General features: G+C 37.4%; 1 protein-coding gene across 1 annotated transcript in view; it reads left to right on the top strand.

The window, feature by feature from the left end:
• The window catches only part of LOC111188312 (NACHT, LRR and PYD domains-containing protein 12-like), a 1,256,108-nt gene that overhangs the window by 883,817 nt on the left and 352,427 nt on the right, over nucleotides 1–19,864 (top strand). The window lies entirely within an intron of this gene.

Raw genomic sequence — 19,864 nt, 5'->3', positions numbered from 1 at the left:
GTCAGTCAGTTACCCAATGTACAACAAGGTGCAATAAAGTTCAACCCCAAAGTTCAATATCCAACCTCAATGTTCAAACTCAAAGTTTCGGTTCAAAGTTCAATAAATGCTCTTTAATTCCACACGAAGGGGAAAAAGTAGAAAAAATTGGAAAAAAAAGGTCTTCGTACGTACTTATAGATCAATGAACAAAAAATGAAAACAAGGCCTTTTTGAATCACTACCCGGGTAGTATGTGAGTGATGTGTATCTTAATTCTTATCTGTAATCCAAGGGAATGCAAACAGGATGCGTCCAAGTCACAGGCTTGCAGGTTGACACGAACACACGCTGGTCACAGTCCTTAGGAAGGTCACAGGCTCGCCGTATCTCTCTCTCTCTCTCTCTTAATTGTGGCAGAAGATGCACAACAAAAAAAACAATCTGCACATGGCAGTGTAAGATACCTCATTAGTGCCATGCAGGATTGTTTCACTTCACACCTTAAGCATTAACACTTAGACTCAAATATAATTTCTATAAATATAGAATCTAATGTAAATCAAGTGCTTAAACAACTGTACAATACAGTACCAGTTCAGTTGAATGACAGTGTGTCATTTGTAACTCTAGTCAACACACATAAGACATGTACATTCACAGTTAAACAATTACCATATCAACAGTAAGCCATTAGCAACTTACTATGTGTAAACCACATCATATTACATTCAAAACGTCATTACAATGGCTTTAGGCCTGAAAACGTTGGCCCTATATATGCGTGCCCACGCAGGGTGCACATGATCAGAAAAAAAGGCGCCGCTCTAAACTAACACGACGGTTTTAAACAATAACATTCGGTTTCAATATATCTCCAACTGGTTTTTTATTTTAGCTCTACATACAACACACATAACATAAAGTACAAAATTAGACCATCAAGTTTGTTTTACCTCAAGAGTAAAAAGAAGCTAACCAATGTCTAATACACTGGCTTGCATTGTAAAACAGACACTCACCGGAGATTCAATGATTAAACGCTCTAGAGTGGTAATTCAAATGAAAACTTCTTCTTGAATGAGTAAAACAAAGGATTGAATCGAAAAGGAATGGTTAAATGTCAAAATGTTGTTAAATCTTTATCTTTCTATTACTCGTGAAAACTCTATCTACTACTGGAGAGAAAATGTGCTCATGAAGTGAAAAGTGGCGATGCACTCCTTTACATGCGGCACAGCACCCTCTAGTGGACTGGGGGCAAACTGCACCCAATAACCCAGTGCAATTTATGTGGGTTATATTTTCATTCAGGAAAAACATTGAGGGTGACCCTTATTTACAATGTTGCCGAGAATTTATAACATCAAAGGGATTGAACACATTTAATAATAATTTAGAAATAATAAGAAATAAAATAGTAAAAAAAAATAATAAAAAATAAAATAAGTAGTCATTTTAAATCAACATTTAATTAAAATATATATGTAGAACAGAAAATTCTAAAATATCAAAAAAAAACTTTGACACGTAAAAAGTAAAAAAAATGTATAAAATATAAAATAAGCAAATAGATAATAGTAAAAGTAAAGTAAAATGTTAAAAATGATAAGTGATTAAATGAATAATAGAACTAAGAACAAGAATGAAAATATAAAACATTAAAACAAAATAAATAATAAAAAATAAAAGTAACAATACATATACATAAAAAATAAATAAATAAAATAAAATAAATAAGAAAAAAAGATAAATTAATAAAAAGTCATTTAAAACCGTCACAGGCTTTCTGATGGTGATTAGAATCTAAAAGTTTAAAATGATTCAGTGATCCCAGCGAGCTGAGTTTCAGTGATTCCTGTAGTGAATTCCAGCTCGCTGGTGTTCTGTAGCTAAAAGCAGATTTTCCCAGTTCACTAAAAACTCTTGGTACCTGAACAGGTGATCCAGCTACTGGAACGAGTCTGATATGCATTATTATTAATTAAGATCAGTGAAGAGATATAAGATGGCAGATGCCCAGAGAGTGATTTATAGATAAAAATTAGCCAATGAGATTCTCTTTGTGCAGCTAGTGAGGACCAACCAGCTCTATCATATAGTGAGCAGTGGTGAGTAGTGTAAGGGTCACCAGTAATAAATCTCAGAGCAGAATGGTAGAGTCTAATGGTTTGAGAGCACTGGCGGACGCTTTTTTAATAAATTACATCACCATAGTCCAGCACTGCTAGTATGGTTGCCTCCACTATTCTTTTTCTAGTGTGCACGGGTAAACATGATTTATTCAGATAAAGGAATCCAAGCTTTTGTCTGAACTTAATGGCGAGTTTGTTAATATGGGATTTAAAAGAAAGTTTTTCATCAAGCCAGATGCCGAGATATTTATATTCGCTAACTTTTTCAATGGTGGATCCTGTCAGAGTAGTAATAGTTCTGGAATTTAAAACTCCATTAGAAAATCTGGAAAACAGCATGAATTTGGTTTTATTTGCATTTAAAACCAACTTGAGTTTATATAGAGCAGTCTGTAGGGTGTTAAAAGAACGTTGAAGTTTTTCTATTGCAGCATGTGCAGAATCTGCTGAGCAGTATAAGATTGAATCATCTGCATAAAGGTGTAATTTGCAGTCTAAGGTAGAGGCGGCAAGATCATTGATAAAAATATTAAATAAAACTGGACCCAGGATTAAGCCCTGTGGGACTCCTTTTGTTATGGGCTGTAGGTCTGATTTATGGTCACCAATAGACACACATTGCTTCCTGCCAGAAAGGTAATCCTGGGCCCACAGGGTTGCATTATTGCTAAAACTATCTAATGTAAAGAACCTAATAGTAGATCATGATCAACAGTATCAAAAGCTGTTGTAAGATCAATAAAAATGGCAGCACAGTACTTCTTCTTGTCTAGGGCCATGTATAGATCATTTAAAATCATTGTGGTTGCAGAGATGGTGCTATGTCTTTCTCTAAATCCAGATTGATAGTTATACAGGACGGAGTTTTCATAAAGAAAAGACTTGAGCTGGTTATTCAGTAGGGATTCTAAAACTTTAGATAAACAAGACAGTTTTGAGATTGGTCTGTAATTATTTAGATCTGCCGCATTTCCTCCTTTATGCAGAGGAATAACATGAGCTGTTTTCCAGAAACTGGGAATTCTGCAAGATCAAATAGAAAGATGTATGTAATGTATGTAATATGTTCTAAAATAACTTGGGTTGCGAGATGCAGAAGGTAGGGGTCCAGACCGTCCTCACCTATTGTTTTCTGAGGATTATTAGAGGAAAGGGCGTTAGCCTCTATGTATGGAGAGCCGGTCTGGAGGGTGAAGATATTGAATTTCTGGGAAGCAGTAGTAGTGATGATGGGCTGATCCTCGGGCAGGTTTGAGTCAGTGTTTTTAAATATCTGACCAGCTGCAGCAAAGTGTACATTAAAAGCTTGGCACAGTTCTTGCTGGTCAGAGATCAAATTACTAATGACTAGAATTTTAGTTGGGATTTGTTGGGAGTTGTTTTTGAGGAAGTTTACTGCTTTCCAGAAATCTTGTGGATTAGAGGAGCTAGTAATTTGGTTGAGGAAATAATCTGATTTGGCTTTTCTAATTGCAGAGGTGCATCTGTTTCTTAATTGTCTAAATTTAAGCCATTTTTTACATTCCCCTGTGCGTCTGGCAATTGACCAGGCTTTATTTCTTGACTGTAGCAGTGAGGAAATTTCTCCTGAAAACCAGGGGCTAGATCTGTCTCTTATTCACAGTTTTTTTGTATGGAGCATGTTTATTTGCCACTGAAATGAATGATTTCGTGAAATGTTCTAGTGCAACATCCACATCAGTACTTTCAAAAATTGTGAATTTTGCTCACTGCTAAGTCAGAAAGAAAAGCTTGTTCATAAAAAAATTAAAAATGTCTGCTAACCATCATCCGAGAGCCCGTTTATATCTTTGAACTGGTTCTACTGCACCCGATCGGACAATGATCACTAAAGCCACGTTCAAAAACTCCAGCGGCAGTGATTATATAAAAAGCGCCTTTTAATGATGATTGTATTTATTAAAGCACATTTGTCAAACACAAGGCCCGCGGGCCAAATGTGGCCCGCCACGTCCTTTTATGTGGCCCGCGAGAGCTTGTAAAATCTTAGTGTCTATAATAAATAGGTCAGAATCGTTCTTTGACCAAAAACTACATTTCCCACAATGCTTGTCGATTGTATTACCCGCGAAGTTACGGCTTACTGCCACTACACGGCAGTGTAGTCATTGATGTGGAAACCCTGCCGGAGGGAAGGCGTAACTTCGCGGGTGGAATTGAAACATACAAATGTTTATCCCATAATGTCCAGAAAAAGAGAAGCTGATGCAGACGGACGGCTGTGCTTCAAGGCGAAAGACCGGTATGCCTTTTGTGTTACGAAGAGTGTTACTGACCAAAATAAACGCATTTTAGGAGAGATATAAGGTCTGTGTAAATATTTATAAGACAATAGCTGACAAAGTTTTAATGATGTTAATAAACATCACTGCGACAGCGCTAGTCACAGTTTCACCACAGCAAAGGACGAGGACTTAAATCACTTATCTAACCAGCCTTTACTGATTTCTTCCCCCAATAACCCTTTCAATAACCTCCAATAGCCTTTAATAGTCTTCAGTAGCCTTCAACAGTCTAACCTTGCTGCCGTGGTGTGTCCACTAAACTCCGTAGTTATAAACATCATAAGGTTAGCAGCGCGCTAACTGACCTGTTTATAATGTAATCCGAGCAGTGACTCCGTGACGCTGCTCTAAACTGCTGCTGTTAGCTGCTTGGGCTGAAAGATGAACTGTAGAGAGCTGTATTATCCGGTTGGTGCGGTTAAAACCTTTATTTCATACACGGAAGAACTTAAAATTTTTTAAAAACACTCCAAACTGGCTCAGCTGAGCCCTGTAGCCCGTGGCTGGGCTGTAGCTCTGACTTAGTAAAGACTGCGGGCTTGTGCTGTTGCTGCTGCAGCTCCCACTAGTGGTTGTATGAGGAACTGCTAAATCTGTCACGTTCTTAACAGCTCACAATTTTTGATTTTATATTTATTAAGCCTTATTTCAGTATCAAACGTTTTGATCAAAGTTAATATAGCTTGTATTTTATGTCATTTCTATTCACTTGAATAGTTTGGTTCTTGATTGATGGAGTTTTTGGATTTCATAACATGACAAATTAAAAGGATTTATGTTAATAGAGCAACAAGCAAACATTTTTTCCATGCAACTGTAATATTTGATTGAATAAATAATATATTGAGAGTTATTTAACATTAAGGAGTAATTACATTCATTTTATATTACATATGGTTACATTTTCTTACATTTATAAGTCACATCTGGCCCTTAGAGGACAGCCAATATGCCAATGTGGCCCTCGGCCAAAATGAGTTTGACACCCCTGTATTAAAGGAAAGAAAAATATCCAAACATATCTAGCGTTGTGTGAAAGAAAGTGTTTAATAAATTAACTTTGATTAATCACACTTCACTACCAATTTCACTAGCCACAACCAGGCCTGATTACTGCCAGACCTGTAAAATCAAGAAATCACTAAAATAGAACCTGTCTGACAACATGAAGCAGATAAAAGATTTTAAAAAACAACACATTATTATACCTTAATGTTAAGAAATTCAAAGAAAGGTGAAAAAACTTGATTGATCATCTATCAGTCTGGAAAAGGTTATAAAGTCATTTTCTAAAGCTTTGGGACTCCAGAGAACCACAGTGATTCACTATTATTCACTAATGGAGAAAACATAGAACACTGGTGAACCTTCCCAGGAGTCCAGCTGACCAACATTATACCAAAAGTGCATGGACAACTCATCAAGGAGGTCACAAAAGAACCCAGAACAACATTTAAGAACGACAGGTCTGACTGGTCTCAGTTAAGGTCAGTGTTAATGATTCAATAATAAGAAAGAGACTGGGTGAAAATGGTCTCCATTTGCCAACAAACATCTTAACTATTCTTTGGACATGACATGACTTTTTGAAAGGTGTGTGTCCCGTTACATAATAATTTCAGAAAAAGAACATCATACTGAACGTAAAACATGTTCAATATGGTAGTGTGATGGTCTGGGGCTGCTGAATAACTTGCTGTAATAGACGGAACCAGGAATTCTGCTGTTTACCAGACAATCCTAAAGGAGAATATCTGGCCATCTGTTTGTGACTTAAAGCTCATTACATTACATTACATTACATTACATTACATTACATTTCATTTGGCAGACGCTTTTGTCCAAAGCGACTTACAATAATGAAGTACAAATGTAATAGGAATTTAGATAACCCATTTTTAGATAGTGCTTAAAGGAGGTCAAAGGGAAATAAAGGAATAGAGAAGTAAAGGAGGGGAAGAAGGAAATGGGGTTAGAAGTAGTTAGTGTGTTAGAGGTGTTAGGAGAGTAAGCGCTCTTTGAAGAGCTCTGTCTTCAGGAGTCTCTTAAAGATAGCGAGAGATTCTCCTGATCTGGTAGTGGAAGGTAGTTTGTTCCACCATTGGGGAACTCTGTATGAGAACAGTCTGGATTGCTTTGTGTGAGTGTTTGGCAAAGCGAGGCTACGTTCATTGGAGGAGCGTAAGCCTTCAGGAGTGAGTGCAGGTAGGAAGGAGCCTGTTCTGTCATCACCTTGTAGGCGATTGTAAGAGTTTTGAATTTGATGCGAGCATCAACTGGTAGCCAGTGGAGCTCAATGAGCAGCGGGGTGACATGTGCCCGTTTTGGTTGTGACGTGCTGCTGCATTCTGGATCATTTGGAGTGGTTTTACTACGCAGGCTGGGAGGCCAGTTAGCAGGGCATTGCAGTAGTCGAGGCGTGAGATGACGACTGCTTGTACCAGGAGTTGGTTGGCCTGTTGCGTCAGAAAATGTCTAATTTTCCTGATGTTATAAAGCGCGAAGCGGCAGGATCGGGCAACCGAGGCCACATGGTGCGTGAAGGAGAGCTGGTCATCAACCATAACACCCAGGTTCCTAGCAACCTTTCTCGGTGAGAGAGAGAGAGAGTCGATGCTTATAGAGAGGTTGTGTTGAAAAGATGGTTTTGCTGGTATGACCAGAAGTTCAGTCTTTGAGAGATTTAATTGAAGGTGATGCTCCTTCATCCAAGAGGATATGTCAGAGAGACACTGCGATATCCGTGCAGAGATTGAGTTATCTTCAGAGAGACACAATGATATCTCTACTAGCTCATGCTTACTTGGGTTCTGCAGCAGGACAATGAACCAAAGCACACAAACAAAAAGTTCACATCTGAATGGGAGGACCAAGACTCACATTTAAGGGGGGGACATCCTACCACTGGTCAAACAGCTTTTAAATTAATTTTAAAAAGTATTTTATACATTCACATAGGTTTTATATATTCAGGAGTAAAGCAGCACCACTAATGGAAGCAGTTAGAGTTCATGTAAGCTTGGATGTAATCTGTAGTGGAGAGCAAGATGGATGATGATCAGCTGATCTGTGGTGGGTGATGAAGAAGAGCTGACTTCAGAAACTTCCATCAGTCTGGATGGACAGGGGACATGAGAGCCTGGGGGTCCAACATCCATCGGTATCGGGTCAGACAGGTGGGCAGTCAGTAACTCGGAGGAGCAGAGAGATGGAATTAGTTTTAACTGGATTTATGTAAAACAGAGAATTTAAAACATTATCAGAGTGTGGCTAATGACTCCGGCAGATCTAAATAAAACCGCCTAACTAAAGGCAGAGAGCCAGAAGGTAACATAGACACGGAGGCACCCTGAAACACCAGCATCCACCCACTTCACCCTCCACAAACCTGAGTGACCGTGTGCAGTGGGAGAACAACAGCACCAGCATCTCAGTTTACCCACAATTCCCTCTGTCCATGAACCCCTGAATCTGCAGCCTTATCTAAAGGTAAAAACATTAATTACCAAAAGTTAAACTAAACAAGTAAGTTTTCAGTCTAGACTTAAAGATTGAGACTGCGTCTCAATAAGAGAAAGCTCTTCCTCCTGCAGAGCTCCTCTGAATTTTAGGAACTACTAAGAAACCAGCACCCTGAGATCTAAGTAATCACGGTGGTTCATAATAGGAGATGAGATCTCGTAAATACTCAGGAGCGAGCCCGTGTAGGGCTTTATACGTTAACAGGAGAATTTTATAGTCTATGCGGAATTTGACTGGAAGCAGTGCAGTGCTGATAGGACTGGACTAATGTGCTCAAATGTTCTAGTTTTATTAAGGACCCTGGCTGCAGCATTTTGAACTAGCTGAAGTTTATTTAATTACTGCAGTAACATACTGACAGTAGTGCATTACAATAATCTAGCCTTGAGGTAATGAAGGCATTTACTCATTTTTCGGTGAAAAAAAAAGCTGTTCTAGTAACATTAGATATGTGTTTATAGAATGCTAGATCTGAACCTATGATAACTCCAAGGTTTTTAGCTACTGAACCAGGTGTGACGGAGAAGTCGGCCAGATTTAACATTAAGTCTGATCATTTATTTCTAGCAGCTTTGAATTTCTGTTTTATCATTATTTAATAGGAGAAAATTGTGAGACATCAATGTTTTCACATCTTTTACACATTTCTCGATTTTCTTTATTCTCACTCACATTTCTTGATCAGAGGTTTAATTACCGCTGTTTTAACGACTTTGGGTACATGCCCCAGGGTAAACGATGAGTTTACTATCATTAACAGAAGTTTAATTATATATGGCTGTACCTGTTTTAGTCATTTTGAGGGAACTGCATCAAGTGTGCTGGTTGTGCTGTTTGATGAGGAGATAATTTTCTCTAGTTCTAGCTGTTGAAGTGGGTTAAAAACTCATCATAACTTCAGTAACTGAGTTTTGTCCTATATCAGACACACCAGATGACATATTTATCTGTTGAATTTTATCCTGAATGTTTTCAGTTTTCTATCAAAGAAGTCCATAAAAGCGCTGCAGGTGTGAATGGCTGGAATCTGAGATTCAGTACCTGCCTGGTTTTTAATTAATTTGGAAATAACACTAAAGAGGCCAGATACGCTGAGTGGGCTTTATTAAGTTCTTTCTATATTTGACAAGACTGCCTTTCCATGCAGAATAGAACACTTTCAGTTTAGTTGATCGATATTATTATAAATTTTGTACTAACTGCTTTAAGGTACGAGTTTGATCATTGTACCACATTGTGAGCTTTTTCTGTCTCTCTTTTTGTGTTTAAGGGGAGCTACACCATCTAAAATAATCATTTTCTAAACAACTGTTTAGTTTTTCTAGTTCCAATGAGTCTGCTGGACAGTGTACTAGAGTTGAAAATCAGAAAGGTTAACAGTAAGTGACTAAGAGACTATGTGCTATGCTGCACGAAAGTAAGGCGGCACCTATCTATCTATCTATCTATCTATCTATCTATCTATCTATCTATCTATCTATCTATCTATCTATCTAAAGAAATCAGAATTTGCAAATTTACTAAACAATAATGATAGAGGCAGCTGTGTGTGTGTGTGTGTGTTTGTTAGGGAGGACTTTATCTGTATTTGTTTTTTTTTTATACATAGGCAGACTTTTAATTTGTAATCAAGCAAGAAAAGATTTGTTCACTGACTAATAAGAATAAGAAAAAGAATAATAATAATAATATGTAAAATATACTAATACACCTCCTTCCTAAGGGGTGTGTGTTTATATGTCAGTGTTTCTAATGGATTATCATTTCTCTCTCAGGCTGTGGAGGTGTAATCTATCAGATAAAAGCTGTGCAGATCTGGCCTCAGTTCTCAGCTCAAACTCCTCAACTCTGAGAGAACTGTACCTGAGTGATAATAAACTGCAGGATTCAGGAGTGAAGCTGCTCTCTGCTGGACTGAAGAATCCACAGTGTAAACTGGAGAAACTGTGGTAAGATCATCAAAATACAACAAACAGCATCTCACCTTCACACACACACACACACACACACGAACATGATCTCTTATGCAAATTAAATTAAGCTGGTGTGCTCGGTCCAGATTAGGCCGCCGATATTTGCAAAAAATGCGTATCGGTATCGATCGGAAGGCACAAGAAAATGCCGATCCAGACTCCCGATCCAGTTTTTTTTCACAGTCCGATCCGGGTTTTCCAGCGCACTCATTTACATAATCCATTCCAGTTTTTGCTGTGTTTTCACCAGTGAGAGTAAAATCCGGTCCGCATTTTTCAGCACACCTTCAGCAAACGAGCATAGCATCTCCCCGGGCCGGGAAAGATGAACTCCGGTCAGACCGGCTGGAGGCAGCGTTAGCTCCCTTTATGAAGAGATTTTTTTTCTTTGAATTTAATAAAGTTTTCTCTCTTAACATTATGATGTTTGCATGTTGTGTTTTTAGTGTCATTATGCTTATTGTAGTATCACATCTCAACTAGTGGGTATGGGTAAATTTCACAATTATTTGCAAATAAAGTTTATGAAACATGTTATGTTTCTTATTTATGCAACTAAAAGGTAAAACTGTGTGAAACTTAGCTTATTTTGATAATTTAGCTTTAATTGCTTATAAAAAATATTTATTATATTATGGTTACATTACTAACACAGGAGCAGGCTAACACCTGAGCATACTGAAATGCTCGTCTTTGTAAAAAAAGAATCTCCCCATCATGCTCAGACTGCAGGCAGGGCAAACAGTTGGAATTGAAGGGAGTGTGTAGATGGGATGGAGCAGCAAAGTGTGGAGGAGATTGGGGAGTAGAAGGCATTTTGCTTTTAAATAGTTTTCATTATTTGCACTGATTTTTTTTAAGCTTTGGTTTACACTTGTTCAAGAGCACTGATGAGTACAGCAGTCAAGAGTACTGATGCTGTTAATAGACTATTTTCTACTCAGTTTGTGTGTTTTGCTTTTTAATACAATTTACAATATTGTTTGCACTTATGGCTTTTTAAGCCTTGGTTTACTGTCGCCATTTCTGTTTGTTATTTATTATTTTGTCTATTTTGAGTTTATTAATTGCTAAATAAACAGGTCAGTTTCTCCTTACCAACCATTGTGTATTATTCAAACAAACCTAATTCAGCTGGCTACTTGTTATCAAGAGTAAAACGCTTTTCAACATGAGTTTGACAACAAAGTAAGTTGGCTAAATAACTTTAAACTTTAATACATGCTCGGATAGGCCGGTATCGGTATCGGCCGATATCGGTATCGGATCGGAAGTGCAAAAAAAAAATCGGTATCGGATCGGAAGTTCAAAAAGCTGGATCGGGACATCCCTAGTCCAGATACCAGGTGGAGAAGTGGAGACAAAGTGAAAAATATAGTTTGGGAGGGAAAGGGGAACTGCTGTGTTTTTGTTGGTGTGAATGACTGGAATCTGAGGTTTATTACCTGCCTGGTCTTTTCTACATTTGACAAGACTGTCTTTCCACTCAGAATGAAACACTTCCAGTTTAGTTGATCGATATTATTATAAATTTTGTACTAACTGCTTTAAGGTACGAGTTTGATCATTGTACCACATTGCGAGCTTTTTCTGTCTCTCTTTTTTGTGTTTAAGGGGAGCTACACCATCTAAAATAATAATTTTTTAAACAACTGATTAGTTTTTCTAGTTCCAATGAGTCTGCTGGACAGTGTACTAGAGTTGAAAATCAGCAAGGTTAACAGTAAGTGACTAAGAGACTATGTGCTATGCTGCATGAAAGTAAGACAGCAACTATCTATCTATCTATCTATCTATCTATCTATCTATCTATATAAAGAAATCAGTATTTGCAAATTTGTGTGTGTGTGTGTGTTAGGGATGATTTATCCGTATTTGTTTCTTTTTTATTATACATAGGCAAATTTTTTATTTGTAATCAAGCAAGAAAAGAGGTCACTTCAACACCTACAGTTGCACTTATTTTATTTCACTGATTAGTAATAATAAGAAAAAAGAATAATAATAATACATAATAAAGAATATAATAATTATCTCAAATATACTAATACACCTCCTTCCTAAAGGGTGTGTGTTTGTGTTTATATGTCAGTGTTTCTAATGGATTATCATTTCTCTCTCAGGCTGGCTGGGTGTAATCTATCAGATAAAAGCTGTGCAGATCTGGCCTCAGTTCTCAGCTCAAACTCCTCAACTCTGAGAGTACTGAACCTGAGTAATAATGAACTGCAGGATTCAGGAGTGAAGCTGCTCTCTGCTGGACTGAAGAATCCACACTGTAAATTGGAGAAACTGTGGTAAGATCATCAAAATACAACAAACAGAATCTCACCTTCACACACACACACAAACATGATCTCTTATGCAAATTAAATTAAGCAGGTGTGCTCAGTCCAGATTAGGCCGCAGATATTTGCAAAAAATGCGTATCGGTATCGGATAGGAAGGCACAAGAAAATGCCGATCCATACTCCCGATCCAGTTTTTTTCACAGTCCGATCTGGGTTTTCCAGCGCACTCATTTAGATAATCCATTCCAGTTTTTGCTGTGTTTTCGCCAGTGAGAGTAAAATCCGGTCCTCATTTTTCAGCACACCTTCAGCAAACGAGCATAGCATCTCCCCGGGCCGGGAAAGATGAACTCCGGTCAGACCGGCTGGAGGCAGCATTAGCTCCCTTTATGAAGAGTTTTTTTTCTTTGAATTTAATAAAGTTTTCTCTCTTAACATTATGATGTTTGCTTGTTGTGTTTTTAGTGTCATTATGCTTATTGTAGTATCGCATCTCAACTAGTGGGTATGGGTAAATTTCACAATTATTTGCAAATAAAGTTTATGAAACATGTTATGTTTCTTATTTATGCAACTAAAAGGTAAAACTGTGTGAAACGTAGCTTATTTTGATAATTTAGCTTTAATTGCTTATAAAAAATATTTATTATATTATGGTTACATTACTAACACAGGAGCAGGCTGACACCTGAGCATACTGAAATGTTTTTAAATAGTTTTCATTATTTGCACTGATTTTTTTTAAGCTTTGGTTTACACTTGTTCAAGAGCATTGATGAGTACAGCAGTCAAGAGTACTGATGCTGTTAATAGACTATTTTCTACTCAGTTTGTGTGTTTTGCTTTTTAATACAATTTACAATATTATTTGCACTTATGGCTTTTTAAGCCTTGGTTTACTGTCGCCATTTCTGTTTGTTATTTATTATTTTGTCTATTTTGAGTTTATTAATTGCTAAATAAACAGGTCAGTTTCTCCTTACCAACCATTGTGTATTATTCAAACACACCTAATTCAGCTGGCTACTTGTTATCAAGAGTAAAACGCTTTTCAACATGAGTTTGACAACAAAGTAAGTTGGCTAAATAACTTTAAACTTTAATACATGCTCGGATAGGCCGGTATCGGTATCGGCCGATATCGGTATCGGATCGGAAGTGCAAAAAAAAAATCGGTATCGGATCGGAAGTTCAAAAAGCTGGATTGGGACATCCCTAGTCCAGATACCAGGTGGAGAAGTGGAGACAAATTGAAAAATATAGTTTGGGAGGGAAAGGGGAACTGCTGTGTTTTTGTTGGTGTGAATGACTGGAATCTGAGGTTTATTACCTGCCTGGTCTTTTCTATATTTGACAAGACTGTCTTTCCACTCAGAATGAAACACTTCCAGTTTAGTTGATCGATATTATTATAGATTTTGTACTAACTGCTTCAAGGTACGAGTTTGATCATTGTACCACATTGCGAGCTTTTTCTGTCTCTCTTTTTTGTGTTTAAGGGGAGCTACACCATCTAAAATAATAATTTTTTAAACAACTGATTAGTTTTTCTAGTTCCAGTGAGTCTGCTGGACAGTGTACTAGAGTTGAAAATCAGCAAGGTTAACAGTAAGTGACTAAGAGACTATGTGCTATGCTGCATGAAAGTAAGACAGCAACTATCTATCTATCTATCTATCTATCTATCTATCTATCTATATAAAGAAATCAGTATTTGCAAATTTGTGTGTGTGTTAGGGAGGATTTATCCGTATTTGTTTTTTTTTATTATACATAGGAATTTTTTTTATTTGTAATCAAGCAAGAAAAGAGGTCACTTCAACACCTACAGTTGCACTTATTTCAATTCACTGACTAGTAATAATAAGAAAAAGAATAATAATAATACATAATAAAGAATATAATAATTATCTCAAAAATATACTACTACACCTCCTTCCTAAGGGGTGTGTGTTTATATGTCAGTGTTTCTAATGGATTATCATTTCTCTCTCAGGCTGCGTTGGTGTAATCTATCAGATAAAAGCTGTGCAGATCTGGCCTCAGCTCTCAGCTCAAACTCCTCAACTCTGAGAGAACTGAACCTGAGTGATAATAAACTGCAGGATTCAGGAGTGAAGCTGCTCTCTGCTGGACTGAAGAGTTCACACTGTAAACTGGAGAAACTGTGGTAAGATCATCAAAATACAACAAACAGAGCATCTCACCTTCACACACACACACACACACACACACACACACATGATCTTTTGAAAAATATAAATTTGGAGGGAATGGGATACTGCTGTATTTTTGTTGTGAAAACATTGTTTCACCATATACTTTCTATTTTTTTCAACTTAGCAAATACAACATTCTTTTAGAAAAACAACAAAAAATTACTTTTTATTCCCACTTTTATGGGTGTTGACACTTAATTAGCGGGTGTTTAAATACTCCTAAAAAGGCGAGCTCTGACTGAGTTCTTTTGCTTTCTGCTTCTGTGCCGTTCAGACACTTCTCTGCTTAGCTCTGCTATCTTTCATACTTTTCTTTATTTTTAGACATTTTCGAGCTACAGTGTCTGAGCTCATTATTTAGATTAGCACTAGCACTACCATCTTTTGTTTCTTATTTTATTTTTTTTCTAGTTTCTTTTGGACATTTTATAGTAGAGCCATAGGCACAGGAATCAGAAAAGTTTCTGTAGAGTGCTAAAGAAGAAATCTACAAGATGCCTTCTTGTGTGGGTTCAGAGCACCAGTGCTGCCAGAACTGCTACAATCTTCTACAAAGAATGACTGTTTTGGAAAAAAAAAATCGGTCCTTGTTATCAGAGTTTAAGGACTGGCATTTCTGCACTGTTCAAGGACCATCAGTTCCAGTCATTTAGTTTGCAAAACAGATTTGAGCCACTGCAAGACCTTAATGACTTTTTAAATACCAGCCAGTATGATTCAGAAAGAACCAGAAGATTCAGCCATTCAAAAAACCCCAGGAGAGCCACAGGGCTCAGCAGACACTCTTGTTTTGGGGGATGACTCTGTTCATGGCATGAAAAATAATCAGAAACTCATCGTTCGATGTGAGCCAAACATCACAGTTTCTGAACTGAATGAGAAGCTTCCAGCACTACTGGCTGAATACAGAACAGTGAAACGAATCATTGTTCATGTTGGAAAGAACGATACAAAGAAAGAGGAGTCTGAGGTGTTAAAAGAGACTTTAATGATCTTTTTACCACACTGCGCAAGTTCAACATCCAGACATTCATCAGTGGTCCTCTACCTGCAAGGGGCTGCAATATGTTCTCTAGGCTGTTGGCTTTAAAACATTTGGCTTCAGAAAACCTGCAGGTCAAACGGACTGAACTTCATTGACAATTTCAATCTGTTTTTTGGGAAGAGAGTTTTTCAGGCGAGATGAACTGCACACCAACAAGAGGGGAGTCAAATTCCTGTCACAGAACATCATTTTTTCTCTGTGCAACTTCTCTGTTCCCACTGGTGAAGACACGTCAGCTTTAACACCCAAGGACACTGTCTGCACTACAGAGACACAACATCCTTCCCCCACAGAGACTGCAGAGTTAATTGGATGGGAGCCATGTTCTTCTGTATCAGCTGCCGGAAACACCGAAACTGCATGAACACTCCACACCATCCTCCATCTCCACCTCATCATCATCATCCTCCATCTCCACCCCATCATCACCCCACCTGAACTTCCCAGCAACCATGGAGAAGCTGGTATCTGCAGGGACAAAGCTGACGCTTTCTCTGTCAGCGAGTCCTCAGGTACAGCGAAAAATCAGCTCAACTTCTCCTCCACAGTCACCTACTGCCTCACGGACCCAGCAACCCAACCCAAGTTAGTAAAGGGGACCAAAATGAAGCCCAGTGAACATGAACATGAGAAGGAATTAAACGAAACCCCCCCACAACCCAAAAAGAAGAGACAAGCTCCTAAACCACCGGACAGACAGCTCCGCTCTCGACTTCTTCACCAGCAGGAGCCCCTCCCACCTCCCTCCACCATAAGGGAAGAGGCCGCCACAAGTAATCCAGCAAACTGATTTCTTTTTGGTCCGTGCTGCTACAATGGTGATGTCAGCAGTACATGTTTTCAAAACAAGTACGGACCCTGTGTGCCAGTTATCTCCCCCATTCCAGTTCTTATCAGAAGCAGAAAGAACAGGGAGTATAGGTCAGATAATGTGAATATATCCAACCTGCAGTATGTAAATTGTAACCCACAGTCTTTAGAACAAAACGCTCAGGTTATTAAATTAGCTCTGCTAAATATCAGATCTCTTACTAAAAAGTCTTATCTAATTAATGGTTTTATTACAAATTATGGGCTTGATTTTCTGTTTTTAACAGAGACATGGTTAAATTCTTGTAGTGCTGAAAGTGTATTAATTGAGTCGGCTCCACCAAACTTTAACTTTTTAAATGTCTCACGTACCGGCAAGAAAGGTGGAGGTGTAGCTATGCTGTTTAATGATACATTCCAATGCAAGCAGTTATCACTTGGAGATTCCACAACTTTTGAATATTTAAGTGCAGTTTTAAAAGGGGCACCAAGAATATTACCAGTAATTGTCTACAGGCCTCCAAGGTACAATGCTGATTTTATTGATGATTTTACAGATATGCTGTCTTTTATTTCTACTGAATTTGATAATTTTATTATTGCTGGCGATTTTAACATTCACATTAATATTCCCAAGGATAATTATGCCAGAGAACTCTATGGGCCCTATTTTAACGATCTATAGCACACTTCGTAATTGCGCTTTGCTCAGCTAGATTTAGGGGCGTGTCCTGTGTCTTTGGTATTGTTGCGCAGCTCCAACGGCGCAAAAGGGTGTGTTTTAATTCCCTTAATTATTCATGGGTGTGTTTTGGGCGTAACGTGAAATAAACCAATCAGTGTGTCAGTATCCATCCCCTTTAAGACACAGCTGCACGCTGACTTCTGTTCGTTCCTATTTTAACAGCGCATAGGAAATTGCGCCGTCACGCTGTGAAGATAAACCTGCAACTTAGGCAAGAGTAAAGTTATTTTATTCTTTATTCTGTTTATTGTTTATATAAAAACTGGGTTTGCAACACTGAATATTAATCAAGCAATCGATTATTTACACCGGAGGGGGACCCTCATTTACAGTTTAAAAGGGATTAAAAATATTTTTTAAAATAGAAATAAAAACTGACATTTACTATAGATGAATAAAATATATACAAGGAAAAATAGGACATTTTAAAAACATCATAAAAATTGACATAAAAAGTAAAGAATTTATATCTTATGAAGAAAATAATAATAGCAGTGAAAGTAAAGTAAAATGATAAGAATGATAAGAGATTATCAAATTTATTTCAATAAACTACTGTAAGAACATGGGAATCATGGGGAGATATATATATATATATATATATATATATATATATATATATATATATATATATATATATATATATATATAATTTGACTAATAAAATAATTAAAATAATTAAAATGAATAAAAAATAAATAATATAAAATATAAACTCATTAAACACAATCACAGGCTTTCTGCGCAGAATAATAAAAGTTCCAGTTAGTTTCAGTTTCAAATCATGATAACAGCTCATCAAAACCTCAACCTCTCCTTTATATTTGACAATATTTGATGAACTTACAGGTCCTTACTTGTTTTTATTTAACTGAACTGAGTTTTATATTGTTTGTAGCCTCGCGCTGAATTCAGTGAAGTCAGAAAGATTAGGCACAAGAAAAGGCAGATAAATGACATGACAGCTGAACTTTTTGTGAGCAGAGTGTGCTCTGCACCATGCAAACCATCAGACTCTGTAGATACTCTGCTGGATAGTTTTAACTCAAAAACTGCTAGAGTTTTAGATGAGATTGCACCAGTTAGAGTTAAAACCATGCCATGCAAGCAGAAAGCACCATGGAGAAATGATGCTGCAGTTCAGCTCCAAAAGAGAGAATGCAGAAAGGCTGAGCGCAGATGGCGAAAAACCAAGCTTCACATTCACAAAGAAATTTTTAAAGATAGACTGCGTGATTACAATAAAATAATGTGCACATCTAGACAATCCTACTTCTCCAGCATTATTAACAATAATATTAACAATAGCAAAGTTCTTTTCACTGTGGTTGACAGACTAACTAACTCACCTACATATATGACCTCTGAGCTAGTTTCAACTGAGAGATGTAATGAGTTTTCAAGTTTTTATAATACTAAAATCCACAATATCAGACAAACCTTCAGTACACCTATATCCACCGATGAGCCCATGTGCTCTCCAAAACCATGCAAAAGCATCATAGTCAAAATGTCCCAATTTAGCACTATTAATGAAGAAGCTTTAATTGATACAGTGAGTCACCTCAAATCATCCACTTACAGTCTTGATACATTACCAACCAATTTCAGCAGACATTCTTCAAATAGTAAGTACCTCACTCATGTTGGGTGTTTTTCCAAATGCATTAGAAACAGCCGTTGTGAAGCCTCTCTTAAAAAAGAAAAATTTAGATACAAACTTATTAAACAATTACAGACCAATCTCAAAAAAAAAAATGTATTCAAGCAAGTTATGCACTTTCTGTCCTTAAATAACTGTCTAGACCAATTTCAGTCAGGTTTCCGGCCCAATCATAGTACTGAGACTGCGCTAATTAAGGTTATCAATGACCTTCGCTTAAATACAGACTCAGGAAAAATGTCTATTCTACTACTGCTTGATCTCAGTGCTGCTTTTGACACCATTGACCACAACATTCTCATAGATAGACTTGAGAACCGGGTTGGACTTTCGGGAACTGTTTTAAAATGGTTCAGTTCATACCTTCATGGAAATACTTTGTGGAAATGGAAAATAATGTTTCTGTGAGACTGTGCAAGTGACCTGTGGTGTACCCCAGGGTTCAATTCTTGGGCCACTCTTATTTAATTTATATATGATTCCTCTGGGTGAAATCATGCGTGATTATGGGATATCTTACCACAGCTATGCAGATGACACTCAGATCTACATGGCCCTCTGCCCAAACAACTATGCTCCCATTGACTCACTGTGTAAATGCCTTGAGAAGATAAATAAATGGATGGGACAGAACTTTCTGCAGTTGAATAAAGATAAAACAGAGATTATTTTATTTAGGAATAGTAATGAGAGGCACAGACTAGCTGCCTATCTGGATTCAAAAAGCCTGAAATCTAAATAACTAGTGCGTAATCTTGGTGTACAAATGAACTCTGATCTCACTTTTAACAGTCATGTCAAAGCCGTCACCAAATCAGCATTTTATCACCTCAAGAACATAAATAAGATCAGAGATTTTCTGTCTACAGCAGACCTGGAGAAACTCATCCACGCCTTTATTTCTAGTAGGATTGATTACTGTAATGGACTCCTAACTGGACTCCCAAAAAAGACCATCAAACAGCTTCAGCTGATTCAGAATTCAGCAGCCAGAGTTCTGACTAGGAGTAAAAGAAGGGAGCACATCACCCCCATCCTTAAATCCCTACTCTGGATACCAGTATGTTACATAAATGACTTTAAGGTTCTGTTACTGTCTATAAATGTCTTAATGGTGCAGGACCAGCATATTTATCTGATGTTCTCCAGCAGTATGAGCCGAGCAGAACTCTCAGA

This window comes from Astyanax mexicanus, unplaced genomic scaffold, assembly GCF_023375975.1.
Source record: "Astyanax mexicanus isolate ESR-SI-001 unplaced genomic scaffold, AstMex3_surface scaffold_32, whole genome shotgun sequence".
NCBI lineage: Eukaryota > Metazoa > Chordata > Actinopteri > Characiformes > Acestrorhamphidae > Astyanax > Astyanax mexicanus.
The sequence above is the reverse complement of the archived record's forward strand: the minus strand, read 5'-3'. Positions and strand labels throughout refer to the sequence as shown.